Source organism: Astatotilapia calliptera, chromosome 1, assembly GCF_964374335.1.
Source record: "Astatotilapia calliptera chromosome 1, fAstCal68.1, whole genome shotgun sequence".
NCBI classification, from domain to species: domain Eukaryota; kingdom Metazoa; phylum Chordata; class Actinopteri; order Cichliformes; family Cichlidae; genus Astatotilapia; species Astatotilapia calliptera.
In genome coordinates, this window is record NC_137422.1 from 19,735,759 (window position 1) to 19,744,709 (window position 8,951).

The window sequence follows — 8,951 nt, forward strand, 5'->3', positions numbered from 1 at the left end:
GGGTCAATGATGAGATCCTAGGAGGGAAGGAGGGAAGTGAGTGATGAAAATTACTACAGCTCATTGCATTAGATGTCAAACACCTGCAGATGACAGAATAATTACACTATCAAGTTTAGGTTTAAGCACTTGTGGGCTTTATGAACATCTGGCAAATGTTTACATATTTCTTCCCTAAACTCAAAGACATGGCATATAAACTTTATTCATGTCACACTTTGTTAGAACAGTTCCTGTCTGAATAAACACACACACACACACACTCCCGATTAAGTAGCTAAGATTAGAAACAGATGTTGATTCAAAGAAGACATAACAATAGACTGTATCTCTACAGCCTGATGTTTTAGCTTGATCATCAGGACCACAGTATGGATAATCCTTCATGTATAGTCACGCAGACCAGCGTGCCAATATTATAGCCTACAATTTTCCAAAGTACCTTAATTCAAGGCCGGTTTCACACAGTAATCATGAGCCAAATAATCATGTGACATAGCTGTTTTATCAGAACAAAATATGCCCTGACTTCCACAAATGAAAGCCAGGCGCTTGACTTAAACATTGCCAGGACTGGACATCTCAAGCTTAGGTTTGAGAACTCCAGCACCCGAGACTGAGCTCCTGTTTGTATTGTGAGCGTGAATATTAAACACAGCCTAACGGTAGATATCAGTTTTCCGCTGTGACTGTGGCTGGTTTGATAAGTCAGATGAAGGAAGGAACTGAAGGAGCTCCTAGACGGTGATGTCATACGTTTTAGAAAAAACATCAGCACCAGAAGGCGACTGGACAGACTTGTTCCCACTGATGTCGCTGAGAGCTCTGTGTGGCACTGGCAGCTTATTTTCTTGCAAACAAGTTTTAATTTCGTGGCTATATAATAATGATCTTCCACAATGATTAACATTTACCTTCACATTTTCATATACTAATTTACTTTTAATATATTATTACTTCTCATCACCCTTCAGTGAGTTCCAGTATTTACAGAATGAACTAAAGCTACAATTATTGGCTCTTCCCTTTATCATCAGCTGTTTGATAAGTGAGTAATTTTCAACACTGCTTGCTTGTCGGTTAACCTTCCAGTCAGTTTATGAAATAAATCAGTAAATCCAGCCACCTGAACCTTAATATCAGTTGTGATTTTTCTACAATTACTTTGGTACATTTCATTAAAAAAGTAAAATTTTACCATCATACTATGAAAACTGTGCGTTGCAGCCTCTTGAAGTGCATAATGTTGTTATTTTTCCAACATTTTTCACCACTCATAACAGGACATTTTCAGGGCTGACAACACATACTTAAAGTGTGTTAAAACTTAAACCAACTCAAGTGTCACAATCTAAAGCTCAAATCCCCCTTTGTTAAAATTATTTTTTCTATGACCAACGTTGTGCATCATTAAGTCTAATGCTGATGACATAAAATGAAAGTAACAATCATTTATACCCTGGATGTTTTATCTCTTTTCTGCTAATAATTTAGAGAAAATTTGTTGTCTTTAAGTTTTAAATTTAAAAAATGTTTTATGCCACGTGTTGTATTTTGTCACGGTTCCACTCCTGGAACTCCACTCCACGCCTCATAGCCTGTTCTCCACACCTGTTGACTGTTCAGCTGGCTTTATTTAAGACCGGTGTTCTGTAGTTTATGCACCTTTCTGCTGTCACACAATAATTCCAGCATAAATTTAAATAAGTAGGACGGTTTGCCCCTTAATTTTGCCCGTTAGAGTATGCTTCTAGCTCAGGGGTGTCCAACTCCAGAAACAACGGGTAGGATGCTATCTTCTGCTGACCCTATACCTCTAGGGCCATTCACTCACCTTGTGCAGTTTCTCGCCTACCTTTTTCATCGCTGGTCACTACACCACTCAGATTACCTGCTGCACCTGCCTTCCCTCCTGCCATCATCTCTGGTTTGGAACTCTGGACTCTCTGGATCACAGCCAAACGATTATTCACCGGAAACCCGTCGGCAGTCTTCTCCCCCACGCTTCCTCCGACCTGCTCTCAAAGCTTCTGACCCCAGCACCTCGTATCCTGATCCCTTTCCTGCGCTGTGCCTTAGTTATCACCACTTGTATCACGTACAGCTACATCTCGTAGTTTCAAGTTTTGTGTATTATTTATAAACATTCTCCTTTTTGGGAAAGTCACTAAACCCCCGTCTGTGTCTGAAGTTTGAGTCCAGCCTGTGTGACACTATCACCACGTGGTATAGGTGAAGATTTCCTTTACTGTGGGGAAAAAATATATATAGCAATTTAAAAAGCATCAAATTACTTTTACAGCCAAATTACTTTTATACAGTCATTAAATGTAACTAAAACAGTTTTTCCAATAATAAAATTATGCATGGATTCTTTAGATATGTTAGATGTGTTTATTGTACAAAAAGAGCACCAGCTGATTCTGAGAACTTTTCTCATATTTGACTCCAAGAGAAACAGATTCAGAGGTTGGCAGTCATTGGCAGTGATTAATGAAGTGGTCCACCAACCTGCTCCAGAGCTAAATGTATGTGTGAGTTGACTGTTTTTATAAAGGTTGTCACACCATATTTGAACCATGTAGTTCAAATACATGGTCCTTATTTGTGCTTATGGTGTTTCGACTTCCAAGACATTTTTGCTGTTTGAGTAGTGTTGGTACATGGACATAAAATGAGGCACCACTGAATTTTAGCTCTGAATGAAGTACCATGACCAGGAAAGTTTTTCCCCATCTTCTGTTGTTCTTGGCCGGAAGGTGAACAAACTTTTTTTTCTCTCCCTGCAACAGTTTTCCACATCATGCAACACTAAAGTCCTGTCCAGTACAGTTATTGTTTGCAAGATGATAAACTGTGACTCCTGCACTCTTAAGCTGTTGTTTGTTTGGGGAAACTTGTCTTAAAATCCCTGAGGGAATTTACATTAACCCAAAACAACCGCTTGTCATGATTTTGTGCTTTTTACATATCAGAAAGGGATTGTAAAAGAACAAAGTTTTTTAAGTAAAGTTTAAAGGGCTAAATTTGCCTTTTCATGAGCTAATGATAAGTTTCATTGTCAGCGTTAGAATTAAATCTTAACCGACACATAATTCAATTCAATTCATTTTTTATAGCTCCAAATCACAACAACATTACATAACGGTGTGTTTGTTATGTTATAAAGTCAAGATTCTACAATGATACAAAGAAAACCCCACAATGGAAAAAAAAACCCTGTGAGCAAGCACTTTAGTGACAATGGGAAGAAAAAACTGCATTTCCTGTCTCTTCACATCTTACAGACAGACTATACCCAAGTGTATCAAAAAGATGTATCCGTGATGATAGACAGCAATTCACAAAGAAAACTGGTTAGAAAATAAAGATCCAAAGTGTAGTTATGTTTAAAGTTTTCACATTGTGAGTCAGGTTTCACAGGGACCATTTTCTACCTCTTCTTCTTTCTTTTGTTGCCTGGATGGGATCCTAAAAGTGAGTCATGTGACTGGGGAATAGCCTCTTGTCCAAGTGTGGTCTGGTTTTGTACCATTTCCTTTTTTCTGTGAAATTGAATGAAGCCAGATTTTGAATTACTTTAACCTCCTGAAAACTCGTGATCTTATGTGATTCACACAGCTGTGTGAGTTTCCTGTCTTTCACTCTTGTTGGGAGAAAAAAAGCACGAATAAATGAGGAACCTTCATATAAATGTCTTTCTTCATGGACAGGAGCAAAGTTTATAATCCTCTTCTATTGATAATAAGTTGTATAAATACACCACCTGGCCAAAAGTACTGGGTCACTGACACATTACATCTACAGGAGATGCCTGTCTATAGAGACCTATGCCATGAAGCTCTGAGCTGATGTTAATGCCAGTGGAGGTTTAGAGCTCTGCAATCATTGAGTGTCGGTGACTTTTACACCTCTGTTACTTTGTGTTCCTCAATGCTTCAGCTTTGCAATAATAACACTTGATCATAGACTATCTAGAAGCGAAGGAATTCAGTTCAGTTCAGTCAGCTATTTAAAACGAGACATTCTTTCACAAATCTTTATCAAGTCAGACTACAAGGCTGGTCACATTACTTTATACAGCTGAGGCCATAAGACTGAAAACACCTAAATTCACAGGCTAAGAAGTGTAACCCAATATTTTTGTCCATATAGTGTGTCAAACATCTGCAGCAGCACTCTTTGTAGGATACTCCAAGTAATAAAATACAATATGAACACTTCAAGAAGAGCAACATAAAACGTGGAAGAGCTGAACAAATGTCTGCGTGGATATGTGGCATCTTAGAGGCTTCTGAAGCCAGCGGTGTCATGTTGGACTGACCAGGATTCAGTTTCTCAAATGTTAAAGATTCTCCTAACATCTTCTTCCATCTCATAATCTTTCCCAAAGACTGACTCACCTTCCTGTTTATTTTACTGACCAAATTCTGTGGCAGACTCTTTCAATATCTACTAGTATTTTATCTATACTGCAATGTCAGACTGCATCACACCGTTGTTCCAATAAAAAGCCACGACATTTACACTTTTCTTACAGTTTTATTTTTTATTTATGGCCTACGATGTTGCTGAGTCCTTCTTTTGATTTTAAATGTCTATTACCAAACCAGACCAGAGCGCTAAGACAGAAATTACAACAATGTGCAATTTTCAGTCTAGATAGTTTTTGAAAAGAGTAGCATTGGTTTGGAGATAAAAAAAAAAAAAAACTAAGATGCTATTAAATACAACAAGAACTACAATAAGATGAAGACCAAAAAAAGTGTAGTTTTGTTTTGTTTTCTCCTGCTAAGCCAGATATCCCCATCTCCTCAGACCTTTAGCACTGAGGATCCCCAGGGGTCTCCAAACTCTGGTTGAAGAGGTAAATGGATGACCTTGTTGAGCACATATCATCTGTCTTCCAAGTCAGTGGCCACATGTTTCTAATCTACCCCTTATTTCTGCATGTCTTCATGCTTTAAGTGAGCTAGAGCCAGAAAACATGAAGTCGATGCTTGAACATTTACTTGTGTTCTCTATAACGTGGCAGGGAGAAAACCATATGTCCTCTCCCTTTGCTTGTTTCCAGGTTAAAATGTCTTTACAGTCATTTAAGAGGAAATGCGTTTGCGCTTTGGTCATGTGCAGTAATGGATTGGTCCTAACATCTCGCAGATGTTCGCTCTCCACTTCAGTGACTGGGTGTCATTAAGCTAAGAACATCGGCGATATGTTAGACAAACAGTGTTTACATTCTTGTACAAATGCCAAGTTAGTTGTTTGTAATATAAACATGCTTTCTCCATTTAAAACACTGATGTAAGTGTGTCATTAGTGAGGGTAAAGAGTAGCATGAAGCAGATTTCATAAACATGCACAGTATCAGGTTTCTAATATTAGCACCTTTCAACTTGTCTGACATATTTATTAGATATATCGATTAGATATATTTTTCTTGGATAACTTTGTTTTTTTTTAAATGATGAACATTGCTGTATGATTTATTGTAACATGTCATCATTTTGCGTGTAAATTAAAGCTGCATAATGCTTATAAATTATCTGGTAACTGGCCTGGTGACCTGAATGCTCAATGACCTCAGTGTTGCATTTTATGTCCCAGAACACCAGTATGGCTCCAGAGAGCACCATGTGGCCCTTATATGTTTATTTCTGGCTTTAAATGTAGCTGCAGCTTGTTGTTGAAAACAGGAACTGAAGAAAATAGGAAGCTAACTCATTACCCCTCAGGCTGATTATAAGTTAGCATGCTAGTTTGTAGTTTTTACTTATGACCCTCTCTTCCTTCAGATATGCCGTTTAAAGATCACCTTGCTAAACTAACAATTAAATGTACCGTACTTAACAAACCGCTACCTAATGTGAGGTTTATGTCTCAGTTGCCATAAATTTATAGGGTTCAGACATACATGTCTTTTTTTTTTTTTTGAAATTGTATTTTTTATGCTAAAATATAACTATTGTTGTTATCCATAAATTTTCAAATGTACCGTTTTGCAGGAAAAGGCAGAAATTATTGCTATTTAATGGCATTCATGAATAGAAGAATTCGTTTCAGTGACTGGATGTGATGCTTGATTCATTTCTGACTTCTCAGTGTGAATCCACATGTTGGAACCAGATCCGGGTATAACAATGTGGACCCAGTTTGAAACAAGTGTTTCCCAGATTTCTAAATATTTGTGTTTTCTTGTTTTTATGACAGGTGGTCTAATTAACTTGTTAACACATTTACAGAACAGCATGAAAGCTTCCCGGTTCAATCACAGAAAGAGACACAAATCCCTTTGGGTTTCCATCATGAAAGGTTATGAAAGGCATCTGGCATGAAAACTGCCAGATCAAACATACAGAGCTACCTACTGTGGTGAGTCAGGGCCAGCGTGGTGGTGCAGTGGTGAGAACAGCAAAAAGGTCCTGGGTTCAAATCCACTCCCAGCTGGGGCCCTTCTGTGTGGAGTAACATGTTTTCCCTGTGCCTGTGTGGGTTCTCTCGTGGTGCTTTGGCTTTCACCCACAATCCAAAGAGAATGATAGGTTAATTGGTGGTTCTAATTTGCCAGAGGTATGAATGTGAGTGGTTGTCTGTCTCTCTGTGTTAGCCCTGAAATAGGCAGGTGACTCATGCAGGGTGTCTCCTGCCTCTCACCCGATCACACCTCGGATAGTGTCCAGCTCCTGACTCCCCTGAATTGGATAAGCAGAAAAGAATGGATGGATGAATATATATCTTGCTATTAACAACAATCAGTAGTTACAGCCTTATAATATAATACAATAAGTATCAAAATATTAACTAAATATTCTTAAATGTCCTTATTTTCTCAGTAACTCATTACACACACTGTGATCCATGATAATCAATAGGTTTTCAGTGTTCAGTGCTGTAAAACAGCATTTTACCTTTAGTCACAACGTTTTAAAAAATTTGCAAAAAAACTGTTTAATTGATCTCTGATGATAGTTTCTATTTTTCTTGCTTCAAGGAGAAAAAAACAATCCTTCTTCGATAAAACAGCCTGAATTAATGTAATCATAAGATGTGAAGGAGAGGTCTGCCAGCCTTCAGTCTGTTCGTGCTGCTGACTTCCTTTGTGGTTTATTTACTCATACTTAAATAAGCACCTCTTTCACGGCACATTTTCAATAACATTTCCACTGCTGAGACTAACACAGCCAATTTTATTTTATTGCTTTCCTGACCGTGAGTTATGTGGGCCAATCCAACAGTAATACATTACAACTAAACATATTGTGTGTGGTAGGCTACATTCTGCAACTTACGACTTACTGTGATCCAGGCCACACCGTTTTAGTGCAGATGTTGTAAGTTTGACACAATCATTAAAGGAAGATGACACACCAGAGCTGTTGTCACAGAGGTACGTGTGAGAAAACAAATGCAGACATAAAACGGTCTTTAACTTCCAAGATCACTAGTAGAATATCTGTGTGTTGTCCAGTTGAACCAGTGTGAGAATAATGCAGTTAATAGGTAAATGCATGGAAGCTGCACATTCTGCTCAGGCAGCAGTATTTCCAGATGTATTAATGCATCTGTTGTGTCTTACAGATAAAGAAGCTGCAGCTTGAAACAATAAAACTAGAGTTCACGTGTCATTATGGCTTAAGAAAACACAAAGTCTTCTGTGATGATGTAATATGATTGTATTTCTATAAACAGCAATAAAATCACACATCATTTCTGTCGCTTGCTCACTTCAGTTTCTTTAGCTGCCACAGTTTATCTCTCACTTTTGGACTGTTTTTTGAGCCAAAGAATGTGTTTGATGGCACACACACTGTAAATTATATCATTTTAATTAAGAGATAATTGCCAGATTATGCGATAATCTAAACAAGTCAGTTTTCCACCATATTTCCTCCCATTCTTATCTTACAATATAGTCTTCATGTATCCTGTAACCCTACCGTGTGCTGTAGTTGCACCTTCTGTCCGAATTCTGTTTGCAGCTGCTCTGCAAGAGATGAGAGACAAACTCCACAATCACCATGCAAAGTGTTGTTTAACTTTCGTAAAGCAAGATCTGTGCATTCTGTGTGAATAACTGTATTCCAAGGGCAAACAGGCATGTGAGTATTGTTTCAGGACTTTCCTTTAATCCGCAGAGCGGTGAGTAATTTAGTGTACTGAAACAGAAGAGACTTGTATGTCTTGTAGACAGACTGTACGTTACGAAAGCAGACAGGACAGCAAGGAAACAGAGGTTAAGCAGAGAGCACTGGGGGGAGGGGGTGGCTACTGGTCCCTTTAATGACTCTACCAGTGAAAATATGCAGAGCAGCTTCTGCTTCTGTCATTAGGGGCCCGGCATCACACAGAGGGAGAGAGAGCCCACTCTACTTCCTTCTGGGGGAAAAAGTGGTTGAAACTCAAGAAAATCAAGATTTTAAAACCTTTAGAAGATACATTTGACTTTGGAGAAAGCTCAGCATCATCAGAGAGCACAAAAACTACATCTCTGATGAAAACCAATAATTCCTGATAGAATGATTTAGGGGTTTCTCACAAAAGATGGTTTTGTGTTTTGGGATTAGATTAAAATAACTGATGCCTTCATTCATCATTTACTGAATATAGCACCAGGTTTAAAGCCCAGAGTAACTAAAGTTTCAGCGTTGATGGAGAAGGAAGGTCTTCAGTCTTTATATTCCATCACAGGTCAAGGATTCAAAATGATGTGTGGATGTTAATGCTGTGCCATTATTAACCAATCACATCACCTAGATTATTTTTTATCTTATCTTGCTTCTGAAATTTAACCAATTCTTTAGTGAATAAATTAGAGTGTGGCTGAAGAAGGAAACAATAGGAAAATCTGTGCATTGTGTAGAACGATATAAACTATTTTATTGATCTGTAATTGATGCATCAGTGTGGGCTTCACTTTGATAATAATTGCATTTACCTCTTCCTATACAAAT

General features: G+C 38.1%; 1 long non-coding RNA gene across 1 annotated transcript; it reads right to left on the reverse strand.

Moving 5' to 3' along the window:
* Positions 1–3,095: 3,095 nt before the first annotated feature.
* On the reverse strand, positions 3,096–6,692 carry LOC113020961 (uncharacterized). The gene is made up of 2 exons (XR_003272253.2): positions 6,369–6,692; positions 3,096–3,545 (listed from the first exon to the last, which is right to left on the reverse strand). It is a non-coding gene; the product is annotated as an uncharacterized LOC113020961 (long non-coding RNA).
* Positions 6,693–8,951: the final 2,259 nt, after the last annotated feature.